Genomic DNA, 24,861 nt, shown 5'->3' on the forward strand with positions numbered 1-24,861 from the left:
GATGGAACACTCTCTGATCTTTTATAGTATATCATATACTGGATGGAACACTCTCTGATCTTTTATAGTGTATCACACACTGGATGGAACACTCTCTGATCTTTTATAGTATATCATATACTGGATGGACCACTCTCTGATCTTTTATATTATATCATGTACTGGATGGAACACTCTCTGATCTTTTATATTATATCATATACTGGATGGAACACTCTCTGATCTTTTATATTATATCATATACTGGATGGAACACTCTCTGATCTTTTATATTATATCATGTACTGGATGGAACACTCTCTGATCTTTTATATTATATCATATACTGGATGGAACACTCTCTGATCTTTTATATTATATCATATACTGGATGGAACACTCTCTGATCTTTTATATTGTATCATATACTGGATGGAACACTCTCTGATCTTTTATAGTATATCATACACTGGATGGAACACTCTCTGATCTTTTATATTATATCATACACTGGATGGAACACTCTCTGATCTTTTATATTATATCATATACTGGATGGAACACTCTCTGATCTTTTATAGTATATCATATACTGGATGGAACACTCTCTGATCTTTTATAATATATCATACACTGGATGGAACACTCTCTGATCTTTTATAGTATATCATATACTGGATGGAACACTCTCTGATCTTTTATATTATATCATACACTGGATGGAACACTCTCTGATCTTTTATATTATATCATACACTGGATGGAACACTCTCTGATCTTTTATATTATATCATATACTGGATGGAACACTCTCTGATCTTTTATATTGTATCATACACTGGATGGAACACTCTCTGATCTTTTATATTATATCATATACTGGATGGAACACTCTCTGATCTTTTATAGTATATCATATACTGGATGGAACACTCTCTGATCTTTTATATTGTATCATACACTGGATGGAACACTCTCTGATCTTTTATAGTATATCATATACTGGATGGAACACTCTCTGATCTTTTATATTGTATCATACACTGGATGGAACACTCTCTGATCTTTTATAGTATATCATATACTGGATGGAACACTCTCTGATCTTTTATATTGTATCATACACTGGATGGAACACTCTCTGATCTTTTATAGTATATCATATACTGGATGGAACACTCTCTGATCTTTTATATTGTATCATACACTGGATGGAACACTCTCTGATCTTTTATATTGTATCATACACTGGATGGAACACTCTCTGATCTTTTATAGTATATCATATACTGGATGGAACACTCTCTGATCTTTTATATTGTATCATACACTGGATGGAACACTCTCTGATCTTTTATATTGTATCATATACTGGATGGAACACTCTCTGATCTTTTATAATATATCATATACTGGATGGAACACTCTCTGATCTTTTATATTATATCATATACTGGATGGAACACTCTCTGATCTTTTATATTGTATCATACACTGGATGGAACACTCTCTGATCTTTTATAGTATATCATATACTGGATGGAACACTCTCTGATCTTTTATATTATATCATACACTGGATGGAACACTCTCTGATCTTTTATAGTATATCATACACTGGATGGAACACTCTCTGATCTTTTATATTGTATCATATACTGGATGGAACACTCTCTGATCTTTTATAGTATATCATACACTGGATGGAACACTCTCTGATCTTTTATATTATATCATATACTGGATGGAACACTCTCTGATCTTTTATAATATATCATATACTGGATGGAACACTCTCTGATCTTTTATATTATATCATATACTGGATGGAACACTCTCTGATCTTTTATATTGTATCATATACTGGATGGAACACTCTCTGATCTTTTATAGTATATCATATACTGGATGGAACACTCTCTGATCTTTTATATTGTATCATATACTGGATGGAACACTCTCTGATCTTTTATAATATATCATGTACTGGATGGAACACTCTCTGATCTTTTATATTATATCATATACTGGATGGAACACTCTCTGATCTTTTATATTATATCATATACTGGATGGAACACTCTCTGATCTTTTATATTATATCATATACTGGATGGAACACTCTCTGATCTTTTATATTATATCATATACTGGATGGAACACTCTCTGATCTTTTATATTATATCATGTACTGGATGGAACACTCTCTGATCTTTTATATTATATCATATACTGGATGGAACACTCTCTGATCTTTTATATTATATCATTTACTGGATGGAACACTCTCTGATCTTTTATATTATATCATATACTGGATGGAACACTCTCTGATCTTTTATAGTATATCATGTACTGGATGGAACACTCTCTGATCTTTTATATTATATCATATACTGGATGGAACACTCTCTGATCTTTTTTATTATATCATACACTGGATGGAACACTCTCTGATCTTTTATATTATATCATATACTGGATGGAACACTCTCTGATCTTTTATAATATATCATATACTGGATGGAACACTCTCTGATCTTTTATATTATATCATACACTGGATGGAACACTCTCTGATCTTTTATATTATATCATATACTGGATGGAACACTCTCTGATCTTTTATATTATATCATATACTGGATGGAACACTCTCTGATCTTTTATATTATATCATACACTGGATGGAACACTCTCTGATCTTTTATATTATATCATATACTGGATGGAACACTCTCTGATCTTTTATATTATATCATACACTGGATGGAACACTCTCTGATCTTTTATATTATATCATATACTGGATGGAACACTCTCTGATCTTTTATATTATATCATACACTGGATGGAACACTCTCTGATCTTTTATATTATATCATACACTGGATGGAACACTCTCTGATCTTTTATATTATATCATACACTGGATGGAACACTCTCTGATCTTTTATATTATATCATATACTGGATGGAACACTCTCTGATCTTTTATATTATATCATATACTGGATGGAACACTCTCTGATCTTTTATATTATATCATATACTGGATGGAACACTCTCTGATCTTTTATATTATATCATACACTGGATGGAACACTCTCTGATCTTTTATATTATATCATATACTGGATGGAACACTCTCTGATCTTTTATATTATATCATATACTGGATGGAACACTCTCTGATCTTTTATATTATATCATACACTGGATGGAACACTCTCTGATCTTTTATATTATATCATATACTGGATGGAACACTCTCTGATCTTTTATATTATATCATATACTGGATGGAACACTCTCTGATCTTTTATAATATATCATATACTGGATGGAACACTCTCTGATCTTTTATATTATATCATATACTGGATGGAACACTCTCTGATCTTTTATATTATATCATACACTGGATGGAACACTCTCTGATCTTTTATATTATATCATATACTGGATGGAACACTCTCTGATCTTTTATATTATATCATATACTGGATGGAACACTCTCTGATCTTTTATATTATATCATATACTGGATGGAACACTCTCTGATCTTTTATATTATATCATATACTGGATGGAACACTCTCTGATCTTTTATATTATATCATATACTGGATGGAACACTCTCTGATCTTTTATATTATATCATATACTGGATGGAACACTCTCTGATCTTTTATATTATATCATATACTGGATGGAACACTCTCTGATCTTTTATATTATATCATATACTGGATGGAACACTCTCTGATCTTTTATATTATATCATATACTGGATGGAACACTCTCTGATCTTTTATATTATATCATATACTGGATGGAACACTCTCTGATCTTTTATAGTATATCATATACTGGATGGAACACTCTCTGATCTTTTATATTATATCATATACTGGATGGAACACTCTCTGATCTTTTATATTATATCATAAACTGGATGGAACACTCTCTGATCTTTTATATTATATCATATACTGGATGGAACACTCTCTGATCTTTTATATTATATCATATACTGGATGGAACACTCTCTGATCTTTTATATTATATCATAAACTGGATGGAACACTCTCTGATCTTTTATAATATATCATATACTGGATGGAACACTCTCTGATCTTTTATAATATATCATATACTGGATGGAACACTCTCTGATCTTTTATATTATATCATATACTGGATGGAACACTCTCTGATCTTTTATATTATATCATTTACTGGATGGAACACTCTCTGATCTTTTATATTATATCACACACTGGATGGAACACTCTCTGATCTTTTATATTATATCATACACTGGATGGAACACTCTCTGATCTTTTATATTATATCATACACTGGATGGAACACTCTCTGATCTTTAATATTATATCATACACTGGATGGAACACTCTCTGATCTTTTATATTATATCATATACTGGATGGAACACTCTCTGATCTTTTATATTATATCATACACTGGATGGAACACTCTCTGATCTTTTATATTATATCATACACTGGATGGAACACTCTCTGATCTTTTATATTATATCATATACTGGATGGAACACTCTCTGATCTTTTATAATATATCATATACTGGATGGAACACTCTCTGATCTTTTATAATATATCATATACTGGATGGAACACTCTCTGATCTTTTATATTATATCATATACTGGATGGAACACTCTCTGATCTTTTATATTATATCATATACTGGATGGAACACTCTCTGATCTTTTATATTATATCATATACTGGATGGAACACTCTCTGATCTTTTATAGTATATCATATACTGGATGGAACACTCTCTGATCTTTTATAGTATATCATATACTGGATGGAACACTCTCTGATCTTTTATAGTATATCATATACTGGATGGAACACTCTCTGATCTTTTATATTATATCATACACTGGATGGAACACTCTCTGATCTTTTATATTATATCATACACTGGATGGAACACTCTCTGATCTTTTATATTATATCATATACTGGATGGAACACTCTCTGATCTTTTATATTATATCATATACTGGATGGAACACTCTCTGATCTTTTATATTATATCATATACTGGATGGAACACTCTCTGATCTTTTATATTATATCATATACTGGATGGAACACTCTCTGATCTTTTCTATTATATCATACACTGGATGGAACACTCTCTGATCTTTTATATTATATCATATACTGGATGGAACACTCTCTGATCTTTTATATTATATCATATACTGGATGGAACACTCTCTGATCTTTTATATTATATCATATACTGGATGGAACACTCTCTGATCTTTTATATTATATCATATACTGGATGGAACACTCTCTGATCTTTTATATTATATCATATACTGGATGGAACACTCTCTGATCTTTTATAATATATCATGTACTGGATGGAACACTCTCTGATCTTTTATATTATATCATATACTGGATGGAACACTCTCTGATCTTTTATATTATATCATATACTGGATGGAACACTCTCTGATCTTTTATATTATATCATATACTGGATGGAACACTCTCTGATCTTTTATAGTATATCATATACTGGATGGAACACTCTCTGATCTTTTATATTATATCATATACTGGATGGAACACTCTCTGATCTTTTATAGTATATCATATACTGGATGGAACACTCTCTGATCTTTTATATTATATCATATACTGGATGGAACACTCTCTGATCTTTTATAATATATCATATACTGGATGGAACACTCTCTGATCTTTTATATTATATCATATACTGGATGGAACACTCTCTGATCTTTTATATTATATCATAAACTGGATGGAACACTCTCTGATCTTTTATATTATATCATATACTGGATGGAACACTCTCTGATCTTTTATATTATATCATACACTGGATGGAACACTCTCTGATCTTTTATATCATATCATATACTGGATGGAACACTCTCTGATCTTTTATATTATATCATACACTGGATGGAACACTCTCTGATCTTTTATATTATATCATACACTGGATGGAACACTCTCTGATCTTTTATATTATATCATACACTGGATGGAACACTCTCTGATCTTTTATATTATATCATATACTGGATGGAACACTCTCTGATCTTTTATATTATATCATATACTGGATGGAACACTCTCTGATCTTTTATATTATATCATATACTGGATGGAACACTCTCTGATCTTTTATATTATATCATATACTGGATGGAACACTCTCTGATCTTTTATATTATATCATATACTGGATGGAACACTCTCTGATCTTTTATAGTATATCATATACTGGATGGAACACTCTCTGATCTTTTATATTATATCATATACTGGATGGAACACTCTCTGATCTTTTATATTATATCATGTACTGGATGGAACACTCTCTGATCTTTTATATTATATCATGTACTGGATGGAACACTCTCTGATCTTTTATATTATATCATATACTGGATGGAACACTCTCTGATCTTTTATATTATATCATATACTGGATGGAACACTCTCTGATCTTTTATAGTATATCATATACTGGATGGAACACTCTCTGATCTTTTATATTGTATCATATACTGGATGGAACACTCTCTGATCTTTTATATTATATCATACACTGGATGGAACACTCTCTGATCTTTTATATTATATCATATACTGGATGGAACACTCTCTGATCTTTTATATTATATCATATACTGGATGGAACACTCTCTGATCTTTTATATTATATCATATACTGGATGGAACACTCTCTGATCTTTTATATTATATCATACACTGGATGGAACACTCTCTGATCTTTTATATTATATCATACACTGGATGGAACACTCTCTGATCTTTTATATTATATCATATACTGGATGGAACACTCTCTGATCTTTTATATTATATCATATACTGGATGGAACACTCTCTGATCTTTTATATTATATCATACACTGGATGGAACACTCTCTGATCTTTTATATTATATCATACACTGGATGGAACACTCTCTGATCTTTTATATTATATCATATACTGGATGGAACACTCTCTGATCTTTTATAGTATATCATATACTGGATGGAACACTCTCTGATCTTTTATATTATATCATACACTGGATGGAACACTCTCTGATCTTTTATATTATATCATATACTGGATGGAACACTCTCTGATCTTTTATATTATATCATATACTGGATGGAACACTCTCTGATCTTTTATATTATATCATATACTGGATGGAACACTCTCTGATCTTTTATAGTATATCATACACTGGATGGAACACTCTCTGATCTTTTATATTATATCATATACTGGATGGAACACTCTCTGATCTTTTATATTATATCATACACTGGATGGAACACTCTCTGATCTTTTATATTATATCATATACTGGATGGAACACTCTCTGATCTTTTATAATATATCATATACTGGATGGAACAATCTCTGATCTTTTATATTATATCATATACTGGATGGAACACTCTCTGATCTTTTATATTATATCATATACTGGATGGAACACTCTCTGATCTTTTATATTATATCATATACTGGATGGAACACTCTCTGATCTTTTATAATATATCATATACTGGATGGAACACTCTCTGATCTTTTATAATATATCATATACTGGATGGAACACTCTCTGATCTTTTATATTATATCATACACTGGATGGAACACTCTCTGATCTTTTATATTATATCATATACTGGATGGAACACTCTCTGATCTTTTATATTATATCATACACTGGATGGAACACTCTCTGATCTTTTATATTGTATCATATACTGGATGGAACACTCTCTGATCTTTTATATTATATCATATACTGGATGGAACACTCTCTGATCTTTTATATTATATCATAAACTGGATGGAACACTCTCTGATCTTTTATATTATATCATATACTGGATGGAACACTCTCTGATCTTTTATATTATATCATACACTGGATGGAACACTCTCTGATCTTTTATAGTATATCATATACTGGATGGAACACTCTCTGATCTTTTATATTATATCATATACTGGATGGAACACTCTCTGATCTTTTATATTATATCATACACTGGATGGAACACTCTCTGATCTTTTATATTATATCATACACTGGATGGAACACTCTCTGATCTTTTATATTATATCATATACTGGATGGAACACTCTCTGATCTTTTATATTATATCATATACTGGATGGAACACTCTCTGATCTTTTATATTATATCATACACTGGATGGAACACTCTCTGATCTTTTATATTATATCATATACTGGATGGAACACTCTCTGATCTTTTATATTATATCATACACTGGATGGAACACTCTCTGATCTTTTATAATATATCATACACTGGATGGAACACTCTCTGATCTTTTATATTATATCATATACTGGATGGAACACTCTCTGATCTTTTATATTATATCATATACTGGATGGAACACTCTCTGATCTTTTATATTATATCATATACTGGATGGAACACTCTCTGATCTTTTATATTATATCATATACTGGATGGAACACTCTCTGATCTTTTATATTATATCATATACTGGATGGAACACTCTCTGATCTTTTATATTATATCATATACTGGATGGAACACTCTCTGATCTTTTATATTATATCATATACTGGATGGAACACTCTCTGATCTTTTATATTATATCATATACTGGATGGAACACTCTCTGATCTTTTATAGTATATCATATACTGGATGGAACACTCTCTGATCTTTTATATTATATCATATACTGGATGGAACACTCTCTGATCTTTTATATTATATCATATACTGGATGGAACACTCTCTGATCTTTTATATTATATCATACACTGGATGGAACACTCTCTGATCTTTTATATTATATCATATACTGGATGGAACACTCTCTGATCTTTTATAATATATCATATACAGGATGGAACACTCTCTGATCTTTTATATTATATCATATACTGGATGGAACACTCTCTGATCTTTTATATTATATCATATACTGGATGGAACACTCTCTGATCTTTTATATTATATCATATACTGGATGGAACACTCTCTGATCTTTTATATTATATCATATACTGGATGGAACACTCTCTGATCTTTTATATTATATCATATACTGGATGGAACACTCTCTGATCTTTTATGAATCCCGGTTCTTTGAACCGATCGCCAGATCAGGGTGGGAGACCCCCATGACTTTGTTGTGAACAGCCTTTGAGGTGTGCTCTTGTAGCAACATGTCTGTTTTTGTGTTTCCTCAGTCTCCTTCTCTTAAATCACCCCCTGCTATGAAGAAAAACTTGTTTTCTAAAAGGCCAACAACTCTTCAAGCTCCGTGTTATCGCCCGGTCTATTTATTGAGTGATGTCTGTGTATCGATGTGCACTGTCCGATGCATTCAGTCCTCTAATTCATCCTCTCCAATGTTATCAGTGCCACTGAGGGGGAGAAAACACAGTTGAAACCAATACTCTCTCCATTACAATATTTGCAGTTTTTCAAATGTAATGTTTGAAAGGGACACAGTTCACCCTTTCCTTCAAATATCTTCTGTTCAAGCGGTTTTTAACCCTCCACTGATTGGGATGGTTGGTGGTGAGAGGTCTATGATAAAACCTCGAGGAATACACCTCATCAGAGTTGGGAACCCCAGTTAGGCCCATCTTAGACCCAATGGTAAATTCAGGCCCCTGTGTGTTTTGAACGCACAACACTGACACCCACAGACAAAGGGATGTACCAACGCCTTTCCAGATGGGAGGAATCTTACCTTCGACGGGGCAGGAAGTGAGCAGTGGGGGGGGGGGTGCGGTGAGGAGGCCCTCTGAGGGGCAAACATCTGGTGGGATGGTCTCGGGAGAAGGTTACTTTGGTGAGGGTCTGGTGTGGGATGGTCTGGGGAGAAGGTTACTTTGGTGAGGGTCTGGTGTGGGATGGTCTGGGGAGAAGGTTACTTTGGTGAGGGTCTGGTGTGGGATGGTCTGGGGAGAAGGTTACTTTGGTGAGGGTCTGGTGTGGGATGGTCTGGGGAGAAGGTTACTTTGGTGAGGGTCTGGTGTGGGATGGTCTGGGGAGAAGGTTACTTTGGTGAGGGTCTGGTGTGGGATGGTCTGGGGAGAAGGTTACTTTGGTGAGGGTCTGGTGTGGGACGGTCTGGGGAGTAGGTTACTTTGGTGAGGGTCTGGTGTGGGACGGTCTGGGGAGAAGGTTACTTTGGTGAGGGTCTGGTGTGGGACGGTCTGGGGAGAAGGTTACTTTGGTGAGGGTCTGGTGTGGGATGGTCTTGGGAGAAGGTTACTTTGGTGAGGGTCTGGTGTGGGATGGTCTGGGGAGAAGGTTACTTTGGTGAGGGTCTGGTGTGGGACGGTCTGGGGAGAAGGTTACTTTGGTGAGGGTCTGGTGTGGGACGGTCTGGGGAGAAGGTTACTTTGGTGAGGGTCTGGTGTGGGACGGTCTGGGGAGAAGGTTACTTTGGTGAGGGTCTGGTGTGGGACGGTCTGGGGAGAAGGTTACTTTGGTGAGGGTCTGGTGTGGGACGGTCTGGGAGAAGGTTACTTTGGTGAGGGTCTGGTGTGAGATGGTCTGGGGAGAAGGTTACTTTGGTGAGGGTCTGGTGTGGGACGGTCTGGGGAGAAGGTTACTTTGGTGAGGGTCTAGTGTGGGACGGTCTGGGGAGAAGGTTACTTTGGTGAGGGTCTGGTGTAGGATGGTCTGGGGAGAAGGTTACTTTGGTGAGGGTCTGGTGTAGGATGGTCTGGGGAGAAGGTTACTTTGGTGAGGGTCTGGTGTAGGATGGTCTGGGGAGAAGGTTACTTTGGTGAGGGTCTGGTGTAGGATGGTCTGGGGAGAAGGTTACTTTGGTGAGGGTCTGGTGTAGGATGGTCTGGGGAGAAGGTTACTTTGGTGAGGGTCTGGTGTGGGATGGTCTGGGGAGAAGGTTACTTTGGTGAGGGTCTGGTGTGGGACGGTCTGGGGAGAAGGTTACTTTGGTGAGGGTCTGGTGTGGGACGGTCTGGGGAGAAGGTTACTTTGGTGAGGGTCTGGTGTGGGACGGTCTGGGGAGAAGGTTACTTTGGTGAGGGTCTGGTGTGGGACGGTCTGGGAGAAGGTTACTTTGGTGAGGGTCTGGTGTGGGACGGTCTGGGGAGAAGGTTACTTTGGTGAGGGTCTGGTGTGGGATGGTCTGGGGAGAAGGTTACTTTGGTGAGGGTCTGGTGTAGGATGGTCTGGGGAGAAGGTTACTTTGGTGAGGGTCTGGTGTGGGATGGTCTGGGGAGAAGGTTACTTTGGTGAGGGTCTGGTGTAGGATGGTCTGGGGAGAAGGTTACTTTGGTGAGGGTCTGGTGTGGGACGGTCTGGGGAGAAGGTTACTTTGGTGAGGGTCTGGTGTGGGACGGTCTGGGGAGAAGGTTACTTTGGTGAGGGTCTGGTGTGGGACGGTCTGGGGAGAAGGTTACTTTGGTGAGGGTCTGTTGTGGGATGGTCTGGGGAGAAGGTTACTTTGGTGAGGGTCTGGTGTGGGATGGTCTGGGGAGAAGGTTACTTTGGTGAGGGTCTGGTGTGGGTCGGTCTGGGGAGAAGGTTACTTTGGTGAGGGTCTGGTGTGGGACGGTCTGGGGAGAAGGTTACTTTGGTGAGGGTCTGGTGTGGGACGGTCTGGGGAGAAGGTTACTTTGGTGAGGGTCTGGTGTGGGACGGTCTGGGGAGAAGGTTACTTTGGTGAGGGTCTGGTGTGGGATGGTCTGGGAGAAGGTTACTTTGGTGAGGGTTGAGTGTGGGATGGTCTGGGGAGAAGGTTACTTTGGTCAGGGTCTGGTGTGGGATGGTCTGGGGAGAAGGTTACTTTGGTGAGGGTCTGGTGTGGGATGGTCTGGGGAGAAGGTTACTTTGGTGAGGGTCTGGTGTAGGACGGTCTGGGGAGAAGGTTACTTTGGTGAGGGTCTGGTGTGGGATGGTCTGGGGAGAAGGTTGCTTTGGTGAGGGTCTGGTGTGGGATGGTCTGGGGAGAAGGTTACTTTGGTGAGGGTCTGGTGTGGGATGGTCTGGGGAGAAGGTTACTTTGGTGAGGGTCTGGTGTGGGATGGTCTGGGGAGAAGGTTACTTTGGTGAGGGTCTGGTGTGGGACGGTCTGGGGAGAAGGTTACTTTGGTGAGGGTCTGGTGTGGGATGGTCTGGGGAGAAGGTTACTTTGGTGAGGGTCTGGTGTGAGATGGTCTGGGGAGAAGGTTACTTTGGTGAGGGTCTGGTGTCGGATGGTCTGGGGAGAAGGTTACTTTGGTGAGGGTCTGGTGTGGGATGGTCTGGGGAGAAGGTTACTTTGGTGAGGGTCTGGTGTGGGACGGTCTGGGAGAAGGTTACTTTGGTGAGGGTCTGGTGTGGGATGGTCTGGGGAGAAGGTTACTTTGGGGAGGGTCTGGTGTGGGACGGTCTGGGGAGAAGGTTACTTTGGTGAGGGTCTGGTGTGGGACGGTCTGGGGAGAAGGTTACTTTGGTGAGGGTCTGGTGTGGGACGGTCTGGGGAGAAGGTTACTTTGGTGAGGGTCTGGTGTGAGATGGTCTGGGGAGAAGGTTACTTTGGTGAGGGTCTGGTGTGGGACGGTCTGGGGAGAAGGTTACTTTGGTGAGGGTCTAGTGTGGGACGGTCTGGGGAGAAGGTTACTTTGGTGAGGGTCTGGTGTAGGATGGTCTGGGGAGAAGGTTACTTTGGTGAGGGTCTGGTGTAGGATGGTCTGGGGAGAAGGTTACTTTGGTGAGGGTCTGGTGTAGGATGGTCTGGGGAGAAGGTTACTTTGGTGAGGGTCTGGTGTAGGATGGTCTGGGGAGAAGGTTACTTTGGTGAGGGTCTGGTGTAGGATGGTCTGGGGAGAAGGTTACTTTGGTGAGGGTCTGGTGTGGGATGGTCTGGGGAGAAGGTTACTTTGGTGAGGGTCTGGTGTGGGACGGTCTGGGGAGAAGGTTACTTTGGTGAGGGTCTGGTGTGGGACGGTCTGGGGAGAAGGTTACTTTGGTGAGGGTCTGGTGTGGGACGGTCTGGGGAGAAGGTTACTTTGGTGAGGGTCTGGTGTGGGACGGTCTGGGAGAAGGTTACTTTGGTGAGGGTCTGGTGTGGGACGGTCTGGGGAGAAGGTTACTTTGGTGAGGGTCTGGTGTGGGATGGTCTGGGGAGAAGGTTACTTTGGTGAGGGTCTGGTGTAGGATGGTCTGGGGAGAAGGTTACTTTGGTGAGGGTCTGGTGTGGGATGGTCTGGGGAGAAGGTTACTTTGGTGAGGGTCTGGTGTAGGATGGTCTGGGGAGAAGGTTACTTTGGTGAGGGTCTGGTGTGGGACGGTCTGGGGAGAAGGTTACTTTGGTGAGGGTCTGGTGTGGGACGGTCTGGGGAGAAGGTTACTTTGGTGAGGGTCTGGTGTGTGACGGTCTGGGGAGAAGGTTACTTTGGTGAGGGTCTGTTGTGGGACGGTCTGGGGAGAAGGTTACTTTGGTGAGGGTCTGGTGTGGGATGGTCTGGGGAGAAGGTTACTTTGGTGAGGGTCTGGTGTGGGTCGGTCTGGGGAGAAGGTTACTTTGGTGAGGGTCTGGTGTGGGACGGTCTGGGGAGAAGGTTACTTTGGTGAGGGTCTGGTGTGGGACGGTCTGGGGAGAAGGTTACTTTGGTGAGGGTCTGGTGTGGGACGGTCTGGGGAGAAGGTTACTTTGGTGAGGGTCTGGTGTGGGACGGTCTGGGGAGAAGGTTACTTTGGTGAGGGTCTGGTGTGGGATGGTCTGGGAGAAGGTTACTTTGGTGAGGGTCTGGTGTGGGACGGTCTGGGGAGAAGGTTACTTTGGTGAGGGTCTGGTGTGGGATGGTCTGGGAGAAGGTTACTTTGGTGAGGGTTGAGTGTGGGATGGTCTGGGGAGAAGGTTACTTTGGTCAGGGTCTGGTGTGGGATGGTCTGGGGAGAAGGTTACTTTGGTGAGGGTCTGGTGTGGGATGGTCTGGGGAGAAGGTTACTTTGGTGAGGGTCTGGTGTGGGATGGTCTGGGGAGAAGGTTACTTTGGTGAGGGTCTGGTGTAGGACGGTCTGGGGAGAAGGTTACTTTGGTGAGGGTCTGGTGTGGGATGGTCTGGGGAGAAGGTTACTTTGGTGAGGGTCTGGTGTGGGATGGTCTGGGGAGAAGGTTACTTTGGTGAGGGTCTGGTGTGGGATGGTCTGGGGAGAAGGTTACTTTGGTGAGGGTCTGGTGTGGGACGGTCTGGGGAGAAGGTTACTTTGGTGAGGGTCTGGTGTGGGATGGTCTGGGGAGAAGGTTACTTTGGTGAGGGTCTGGTGTGAGATGGTCTGGGGAGAAGGTTACTTTGGTGAGGGTCTGGTGTCGGATGGTCTGGGGAGAAGGTTACTTTGGTGAGGGTCTGGTGTGGGATGGTCTGGGGAGAAGGTTACTTTGGTGAGGGTCTGGTGTCGGATGGTCTGGGGAGAAGGTTACTTTGGTGAGGGTCTGGTGTGGGACGGTCTGGGGAGAAGGTTACTTTGGTGAGGGTTGAGTGTGGGACGGTCTGGGGAGAAGGTTACTTTGGTGAGGGTCTGGTGTGGGACGGTCTGGGGAGAAGGTTACTTTGGTGAGGGTCTGGTGTGGGACGGTCTGGGGAGAAGGTTACTTTGGTGAGGGTCTGGTGTGAGATGGTCTGGGGAGAAGGTTCCTTTGGTGATGGTCTGGTGTGGGATGGTCTGGGGAGAAGGTTACTTTGGTGAGGGTCTGGTGTGGGATGGTCTGGGGAGAAGGTTACTTTGGTGAGGGTCTGGTGTGAGATGGTCTGGGGAGAAGGTTACTTTGGTGAGGGTCTGGTGTGGGACGGTCTGGGGAGAAGGTTACTTTGGTGAGGGTCTGGTGTGGGACGGTCTGGGGAGAAGGTTACTTTGGTGAGGGTTGAGTGTGGGACGGTCTGGGGAGAAGGTTACTTTGGTGAGGGTCTGGTGTGGGACGGTCTGGGGAGAAGGTTACTTTGGTGAGGGTCTGGTGTGGGACGGTCTGGGGAGAAGGTTACTTTGGTGAGGGTCTGGTGTGCGATGGTCTGGGGAGAAGGTTACTTTGGTGAGGGTCAGGTGTGGGACGGTCTGGGGAGAAGGTTACTTTGGTGAGGGTCTGGTGTGGGACGGTCTGGGGAGAAGGTTACTTTGGTGAGGGTCTGGTGTGAGATGGTCTGGGGAGAAGGTTACTTTGGTGAGGGTCTGGTGTGGGATGGTCTGGGGAGAAGGTTACTTTGGTGAGGGTCTGGTGTGGGACGGTCTGGGGAGAAGGTTACTTTGGTGAGGGTCTGGTGTGGGACGGTCTGGGGAGAAGGTTACTTTGGTGAGGGTCTGGTGTGGGACGGTCTGGGGAGAAGGTTACTTTGGTGAGGGTCTGGTGTGGGATGGTCTGGGGAGAAGGTTACTTTGGTGAGGGTCTGGTGTGGGACGGTCTGGGGAGAAGGTTACTTTGGTGAGGGTCTGGTGTGGGATGGTGTCGGGAGAAGGTTACTTTGGTGAGGGTCTGGTGTGGGACGGTCTGGGAGAAGGTTACTTTGGTGAGGGTCTGGTGTGGGACGGTCTGGGGAGAAGGTTACTTTGGTGAGGGTCTGGTGTGAGATGGTCTGGGGAGAAGGTTACTTTGGTGAGGGTCTGGTGTGGGATGGTCTGGGGAGAAGGTTACTTTGGTGAGGGTCTGGTGTGAGATGGTCTGGGGAGAAGGTTACTTTGGTGAGGGTCTGGTGTGAGATGGTCTGGGGAGAAGGTTACTTTGGTGAGGGTCTGGTGTCGGATGGTCTGGGGAGAAGGTTACTTTGGTGAGGGTCTGGTGTGGGACGGTCTGGGGAGAAGGTTACTTTGGTGAGGGTCTGGTGTGGGACGGTCTGGGGAGAAGGTTACTTTGGTGAGGGTCTGGTGTGGGATGGTCTGGGGAGAAGGTTACTTTGGTGAGGGTCTGGTGTGGGACGGTCTGGGGAGAAGGTTACTTTGGTGAGGGTCTGGTGTGGGATGGTCTGGGGAGAAGGTTACTTTGGTGAGGGTCTGTTGTGGGACGGTCTGGGAGAAGGTTACTTTGGTGAGGGTCTGGTGTGAGATGGTCTGGGGAGAAGGTTACTTTGGTGAGTGTCTGGTGTGGGATGGTCTGGGGAGAAGGTTACTTTGGTGAGGGTCTGGTGTGGGACGGTCTGGGGAGAAGGTTACTTTGGTGAGGGTCTGGTGTTGGACGGTCTGGGGAGAAGGTTACTTTGGTGAGGGTCTGGTGTGGGACGGTCTGGGGAGAAGGTTACTTTGGTGAGGGTCTGGTGTGGGACGGTCTGGGGAGAAGGTTACTTTGGTGAGGGTCTGGTGTGGGACGGTCTGGGGAGAAGGTTACTTTGGTGAGGGTCTGGTGTGGGACGGTCTGGGGAGAAGGTGACTTTGGTTAGGGTCTGGTGTAGGATGGTCTGGGGAGAAGGTTACTTTGGTGAGGGTCTGGTGTGGGACGGTCTGGGGAGAAGGTTACTTTGGTGAGGGTCTGGTGTGGGACGGTCTGGGGAGAAGGTTACTTTGGTGAGGGTCTGGTGTGGGATGGTCTGGGGAGAAGGTTACTTTGGTGAGGGTCTGGTGTGGGACGGTCTGGGGAGAATGTTACTTTGGTGAGGGTCTGGTGTGGGACGGTCTGGGGAGAAGGTTACTTTGGTGAGGGTCTGGTGTGGGACGGTCTGGGGAGAAGGTTACTTTGGTGAGGGTCTGGTGTGGGATGGTCTGGGGAGAAGGTTACTTTGGTGAGGGTTGAGTGTGGGATGGTCTGGGGAGAAGGTTACTTTGGTGAGGGTCTGGTGTGGGATGGTCTGGGGAGAAGGTTACTTTGGTGAGGGTCTGGTGTGCGATGGTCTGGGGAGAAGGTTACTTTGGTGAGGGTCTGGTGTGGGACGGTCTGGGGAGAATGTTACTTTGGTGAGGGTCTGGTGTGGGACGGTCTGGGGAGAAGGTTACTTTGGTGAGGGTCTGGTGTGGGACGGTCTGGGGAGAAGGTTACTTTGGTGAGGGTTTGGTGTGGGACGGTCTGGGGAGAAGGTTACTTTGGTGAGGGTTGAGTGTGGGATGGTCTGGGGAGAAGGTTACTTTGGTGAGGGTCTGGTGTGGGACGGTCTGGGGAGAAGGTTACTTTGGTGAGGGTCTGGTGTGGGATGGTCTGGGGAGAAGGTTACTTTGGTGAGGGTCTGGTGTGGGACGGTCTGGGGAGAAGGTTACTTTGGTGAGGGTCTGGTGCGGGACGGTCTGGGGAGAAGGTTACTTTGGTGAGGGTCTGGTGTGGGACGGTCTGGGGAGAAGGTTACTTTGGTGAGGGTCTGGTGTGGGATGGTCTGGGGAGAAGGTTACTTTGGTGAGGGTCTGGTGTGGGATGTGGAATCACGAGCTCTCGGTGTGACCAACACATCTCCTTCTCTCTCTTGTTTCTTCAACCCCTGACCAGGAGTTCTCCCGATATCACTTTGATAAAAAGAAATCTGAATGGAAGGCGGCCAAGGAGGAAGAGAAAATCTCCAAAATGGACCTCATCAAACAAGGTGAGAATGTCGAACAGGTCTGAGCTCAGGCCCAGCAAAATCTCTCACCGAGTCACATAGGGAGATATTAGGACAAGTGACCAAAGGCTTGGTCAAAGAGGTAGGTTTTAAGGAGCATCTTAAAGGAGGAGAGAGAGGTAGAGAGGCGGAGAGGTTTAGGGAGGGAATTCCAGAGTTTAGGGTCAAGACAGCTGAAGGCACGGCCGCCAATGGTGGAGCGATTAAAATCGGGGATGCGCAAGAGGCCAGAATTGGAGGAGCGCAGAGATCTCGGACGCTTGTAGGGCTGGGTAGTGGGGTTACAGAGATAGGGAGCAGTGAGGCCATGGAGGGATTTGAAAACAAGGATGAGAATTTTAAAATCGAGGTGTTCCTGGACCGGGAGCCAATGTCGGTCAGTGAGCACAGGGGGTGATGGGTGAACGGGACTTGGTGTGAGTTCGGATACGGGCAGCAGAGATTTGGATGAGCTCAAGTTAATGGAGGGTGGGAGATGGGAGGCCGGCCAGCCTTTGGTTGATTGGAGTTGATTGGAATGGTCCTCTCGTACAGATCTTACAAGTGAGAACTTGTGTGTTACCCCCCTGACTCGGATGGGTTATTAAAGGAGGGTGGGGTTCTTTCTTTCTCTTTGGGTCAGCTCTCTGATTGTAACTCTCCACTTGGCGTTCCTTCACCCTGCCTTCTCTTGCTTCAGATCAGACCAACCCTGTGGAAAACTCCGGCATAGAGACGAATGAGAAACACTCAATCCTTGCCATCTTGAAAAAGGTGGGTATTTAGCGATCACTGCTCAGTACATCAGACGTGTGTTTGTTACTTAACAATACAGGAGCAGAGACTTCTGACGGGCGAGGATCATGTGGGAGGTGATTGGATTCCAGTCACTCACTGTGGGCAGGGAATGGCATTGAGTGGATGCCACACTGCAATCCTCATCAACCACACCGACAGCAATTACTCACCAACCAACTCTCAAGTTAGATTACTGAAGTCTAAACAATGGTTTGACGAGTTCCAGGTTGGTTCCATTGTGTTGGGTACCAGACTCATTCTGATGAGTTGAGTACAGTTCCCACCTGCTTGGTTACTTGAATTGAGTTACAGGTCAGTTCCACTTATTTATCAATTTATCCATTCTATTAGAGACCAAAAAGGCAACCTGTGTGTGGAGGTGGAAGACGTGGGTATGGTTCTTTATGAATACTTTGTGTCTGTCTTCACAAAAGAGGGGGACGATGCAGAGATTGTAGTTAAGGAGGAGGAGTGTGAAATATTGGATGGGATAAACATAGTGAGAGAGGAAATATTAAGGGGTTTAGCATCTTTGAAAGGATAAATCACCAGGGCCGGATGAAATGTATCCCAGGCTGTTAAGAGAAGCCAGGGAGGAAATAGCGGAGGCTCTGACCATCATTTTCCAATCCTCCCTGGATACAGACGTAGTGCCGGAGGATTGGAGGACTGCTAACGTTGTACCGTTGTTTAAAAAGGGAGCGAGGGATAGGCTGAGTAATTACAGGCCAGTCAGTCTAACCTCGGTGGTGGGCAAATTATTGGAATCAATTCTGAGGGACAGGATAAATCATCATTTAGAAAGGCACAGAGTCATCAAGGACAGTCAGCATGGATTTTTTAAGGGAAAGTCGTGTCTGGCTAACTTGAGCAGGTAACAAGGAGGGTCGATGAGGGTAGTGCGTTTGATGTAATCTACATGGATTTTAGCAAGACTTTTGACAAGGTCCCACATGGCAGACTGGTCAAAAAAGTAAAAGCCCATGGGATCCATGGGAAAGTGACGAGTTGGATCCAAAATTGGCTCAGTGGCAGGAAGCAAAGGGTAATGGTCGACGGGTGTTTCTGTGACTGGAAGGCTGTTTCCAGTGGGGTTCCACAGGGCTCAGTACAATGTCCCTTGCTTTTTGTGGTATACATTAATGATTTAGACTTGAGTGTGGGGGGCTTGATCAAGAAGTTTGCAGATGATACAAAAATTGGCCGTGTGGTTGATAGTGAGGAGGAAAGCTGTAGACTGCAGGAAGATATCAATGGACTGGTCAGGTGGGCAGAAAAATGGTAAATGGAATTCAATCCGGAGAAGTGTGAGGTAATGCGTTTGGGGAGGTCAAACAAGGCAAGGGAGTACACAATAAATGGGAGGATACTGAGAGGTGTGGAGGAAGTGAGGGACCTTGGAGTGCATGTCCACAGATCCCTGAAGGTAGCAGGACAGGTAGATAAGATGGTTAAGAAGGCAAATGGAATGCTTTCCTTTATTAGCCGAGGCATAGAATATAAGAGCAGGGATGTTATGCTGGAACTGTATAAAACACTAGTTAGGTCACAGCTCGAGTACTGTGTACAGTTCTGGTCACCACATCACAGGAAAGATGTGATTACACTAGAGAGGGTGCAGAGGAGATTTACGAGGATGTTGCCAGGACTGGAGAATTTTAGCTATAATGACAGATTGGATAGGCTGGGGTTGTTTTCCTTGGAACAGAGGAGGCTGAGGGGAGATTTAATTGAGGTGTATAAAATTGTGAGGGGCCCAGATAGAGTGAATGGGAAGGACCGATTTCCCTTAGCAGAGGGGTCAGTGACGGGGGGCACAGATTTAAAGTGATTGGTAGCAGGATTAGAGTGGAAATGAGGATAAATTTTTCCCCCAGAGGGTGGTGGGGGTCTGGAACTCACTGCCTGAGAGGGTGGGAGAGGCAGAAACCCTCAACTCATTTAAAAAATACCTGGATGTGCACCTGAAGAGCCGTGACCTACAGGGTACGGACCAAGTGCGGGAAAGTGGGATTAGGCTGGGTGGTTCATTTTCGGCCGGCACGGACACTATGGGCCGAATGGCCTCCTTCTGTGCCGTAAATTTTCTATGATTCTATGATTGGGTACACAAGATTGGGATTGGGGGGTCATATCTTAGCATGGATTGAGGATTGGTTACAGTCAGAAAACAGAGAGTAGGAATAAACGGGTCATTTTCGGGATGGCAGGTATCTAGTGGGGTATCACAGGGATCAGTGCTTCGTTCTCGGCTAGGCCATATCGGTCTTCCTTTTCCTCAACCGAGGATTCCCCTCCACTGTAGTTGACAGGGCCCTCGACCGTGTCCGTGCCATTTCCTGCACTTCTGCCCTCACCCCTTCCCTTCCCTCCCAGAACCATGATAGGGTCCCCCTTGACACCACCAACCTCCACATTCAACACATCATCCTCCGCCATTTCCGCCACCTCCAGCGCGATCCCACCACCAAACACATCTTCTCCTCCCCCAACTTTTACCATTCCGAAGGGACCGCTCCCTCTGTGACACCCTGGTCCACTCTTCCATCACCCCCATCACCCGCTCTCCTCCCCACGGCACCTTCCCGTGTGAGCTCAGGAGATGCAACTCCTGCCTCTTCACCTCCTCCCTTCCCACCGTCCAAGGCCCCAAACACTCCTTCCAGGTGAAACAGCGATTTACTTGTACTTCTTTCAATTTGCTCGACTGGATCCGCTGCTCACAACGCAGACCAAACACAGACAGGGCGATCGCTTTGCTGAACACCTCCGCTCTGTCCGCAAGCGTGACCCTGACCTGCCGGTCATTTGCCATTTTAATTCCCTGTCCCACTCCCACTCGGATCTCTCTGTTCTCGGCCTCTTACACTGTTCCAATGAAGCTCAACGGAAGCTTGAGGAACAGAACCTCATCTTTCGTTCAGTCACTTCACAACCTTCCGGACTCAACATTGTTTTCAATAACATCAGATCATAACCACTGCTCCCATTTTTTTGGTCAGCCAGTGCTGGGAATGGTTCCCATGTTGCCATTTACAGCTCCTCTAGACCCATCTCTTGTCCCTTAACCTGTCCCATTCCCACCTTCCTTGCCTTGCACCATCATCTCTTTTGTCATTTAATCACTCGTCCCCTCTACCCCATCACAGACCTTCCCTTTTGTTCTTTCCTCCCCTCCCTCCCCCCACTTTCCCTGGCTCTGTATTTAATATCTTCCAGTTCTGACGATGGGTCATCGACCTGAAACATTAACTCTGTTTCTTTCTCCCAGATGCTGCCTGACCTGCTGAGCTTCTCCAGCATTTTCTGTTTTTATTTCAGATTTCCAGAATCAGCAGTATTTTGCTTTTGATTTAGGTTCTGGGAGGGTTTGACAGGGTAGATGCTGAGAGATTGTTTCCCCTGGCTGGAGAGTCTAGAACTAGGGGACATAGTCTCAGGATAAGGGGGCGGCCATTTAGAACTGAGATGAGGAGGAATTTCTTCAGGGTTATGAATCTTTGGAGGATTGTGAATCTTTGGAATTCTCTACCCCAGAGGGCTGTGGATGCTCAGTCATTGAATATATTCAAGACTGAGATCGATAGATTTTTGGACTCAGAGGGGGGAGAAATCAAGGGATATGGGGATCGGGCGGGAAAGTGGAGTTGAGTTTGAAGATCAGCCATGATCTTATTGAATGGCGGAGCAGGCTCGAGGGGCCGAATGGCCTACTCCTGCTCCTATTTCTTATGTTCTTATGTTTTTATGATACAATTCCAGGTCAGTTCCAATGATTATAAATTCTAGGTCAGTTTCATTCAGTTTGGTTCCATGTTAGTTTTGTTCCTATCTGTCTCTCTGTCTCTCTCTCTCTGACTGTCTCTCTCTCTCTATCTCTCTCTGAATTTCTCTCTCTGTCTCTCTGTCTCTCTCTCTCTGACTGTCTCTCTCTCTCTCTCTATCTCTCTCTGAATTTCTCTCTCTGTCTCTGTGTCTCTCTCTCTATGTCTCACTCTGTGTGTGTCTCTGTTGCTCTCTCTCTCTCTTTCTCTATCTCTCTCTCTCCCTCTCTGTATCCATATATCTCTTTCTATCTCTATCTCTATCTCTATCTCTGTCTCTGTCTCTCTGTGTCTTTGTCTCTGCCTCTCCCTCTGTCTCTATCTCTCCTGCTCGATGCAGGTGTCTCTCTTTCTCTCTGTCTCTCTCGATCTCCCTCTCTCTATCTCACTCTGTATATGTCTCTCTCTGTCTCCGTCGCTCTCTCTCCCAGACTCTCTCTCTCTCTGGCACACTCTCTGGGTCTCTCTCTCTCCCTCTGTCTATCTTTTTCTATCTCTGTCTCCTTCTCTTTGAGCGTGTCTATCTCTCTCTCTCTCTCTCTGCATCTCCCTATGCATCTCGCTCTCTTTGTCTCTCTGTCTCTGTCTCTTTCTATCTCTCCTCTCCCTCTGAATCACTACACAGATTTGCTAAGTGCTGAGTGTAACAGTAACTCTCTCTCTCCTTATCTCCCTCCAGATCTGGCTCATGGCGTTGCTGGTATGCATTGTGTTTTGTGTCACCATTGGAGTATTCCCGGCAGTAACCTTCGATGCAAAATCAACCATCTCCCCTGAAGGGACATGGGGTAGGTTCACAACAAGGAGCCCAGACCTCCAGAGGGATGGGTTGGACAAAGGGAGTGAGAGTCAGCAGGAAGTCACAGAGAGTGCAATAGAACCATAGAACCATAGAAAAGATACAGCACAGAAGGGGGCCATTCGGCCCATCGTGTCCGTGCCGGCTCGAAGAACAACCAGGTGCCCATTCTAATCCCACCTTCCAGCACCCGGTCCGTAGCCCTGCAGCTTACAGTACTTTAGGTGCAAGTCCAGGTACTTTTTAAAAGAGTTGAGGGTCCCTGCCTCTACCACCAATTCGGGCAGCGAATTCCATACACCCACCACCCTCTGGGTAAAAAAGTTTTTCCTCATGTCCCCTCTAATCCTTCTGCCAATCAGCTTAAATCTATGTCCTCTAGTTCTTGAACTCTCCGCTAGGGGAAACAGGTACTTCCTGTCTACTCTATCTGGGCCCCTCATAATTTTGTACACCTCAATCAAGTCTCCCCTCAGCCTCCTCTGCTCCAAGGAAAACAACCCCAGCCTATCCAATCTCTCCTCACAGCTGTAATTTTCAAGCCCTGACAACATTCTTGTAAATCTTCTCTGCACTCTCTCCAGAGCAATTATGTCCTTCCTGTAATGTGGTGACCAGAACTGCGCACAATACTCCAGCTGTGGCCTTACCAGCATTTTATACAGTTCCATCATTACATCCCTGCTTTTGTATTCTATACCTCGGCTAATAATGGAGAGCATTCCGTATGCCTTCTTCACAACCTTATCTACCCGTACTGCCACCTTCAGGGACCTGTGCACATGTACTCCAAGGTCTCTCACTTCCTCGACCCCTCTCAATATAATCCCGTTTACTGCGTATTCCCTTTTACTGTTTGCCCTCCCTCAGTGCATTACCTCACACTTCTCCGGGTTGAACTCCATTTGCCACTTTTCCGCCCACTCCACCAGCCCATTGATATCTTCTTGGAGTCTACAGCTATCCTCTTCACTATCAACTACACGGCCAATTTTTGTGCCGTCTGCAAATTTGCCAATCATGCCCCCTACATTCAAGTCCAAATCATTAATATATACCACAAACAGCAAGGGACCCAACACTGAGCCCTGTGGTACACCACTGGAAATGGATTTCCATTCACAAAGACATCCATCGACTTTTACCCTTTGTTTACTGTTACTGAGCCAATTTTGGATCCAATTCGCCACATTTCCCTGTATCCCATGGGCTTTTACCTTTCTGACCAGTCTGCCATGTGGGACCTTGTCAAATGCCTTACTAAAATCCATGTAGACAACATCCACTGCACTACCCTCATCAATCTTCCTTGTCACTTCCTCAAAGAATTTGATCAGATTTGTATGGCATGACCTTCCCTGAACAAATCCATGCTGACTATCTCTGATCATGATGTGGAGATGCCGGTGATGGACTGGGGTTGACAATTGTAAACAATTTTACAACACCAAGTTATAGTCCAGCAATTTTATTTTAAATTCACAAGCTTTCGGAGGCTTCCTCCTTCGTCAGGTGAACATCGTTGTGAATTTAAAATAAAATTGCTGGACTATAACTTGGTGTTGTAAAATTGTTTACAATTATCCCTGATTAAACCATGCCTTTCAAAGTGACAGTTTATCCTATCTTTCAGTATTGATTCTAATAGTTTGCCCACGACTGAGGTATGACTGACCGGCCTATAATTGTTCGGCCTTTTTATGTTTTTATGGTATTACGTTTGCAGTCTTCCAGTCCTCCGGTACCTCCCCTGTATCTAGTGAGGATTGGGAAAATGATCCTCAGAGCATCCGCTATTTCCTCCCTGGCTTCCTTCAATAGCCCAGGACGTTATGGGAGGTTAGGGAGG

The 24,861-nt window shown here is 43.9% G+C and overlaps 1 pseudogene; it reads left to right on the plus strand.

Moving 5' to 3' along the window:
* LOC137318233 (equilibrative nucleoside transporter 1-like) overlaps positions 1 to 24,861 on the plus strand; it is a 93,693-nt pseudogene that overhangs the window by 38,395 nt on the left and 30,437 nt on the right.

The sequence above is a fragment of the Heptranchias perlo genome, unplaced genomic scaffold (assembly GCF_035084215.1).
Source record: "Heptranchias perlo isolate sHepPer1 unplaced genomic scaffold, sHepPer1.hap1 HAP1_SCAFFOLD_673, whole genome shotgun sequence".
Lineage (NCBI taxonomy): Eukaryota > Metazoa > Chordata > Chondrichthyes > Hexanchiformes > Hexanchidae > Heptranchias > Heptranchias perlo.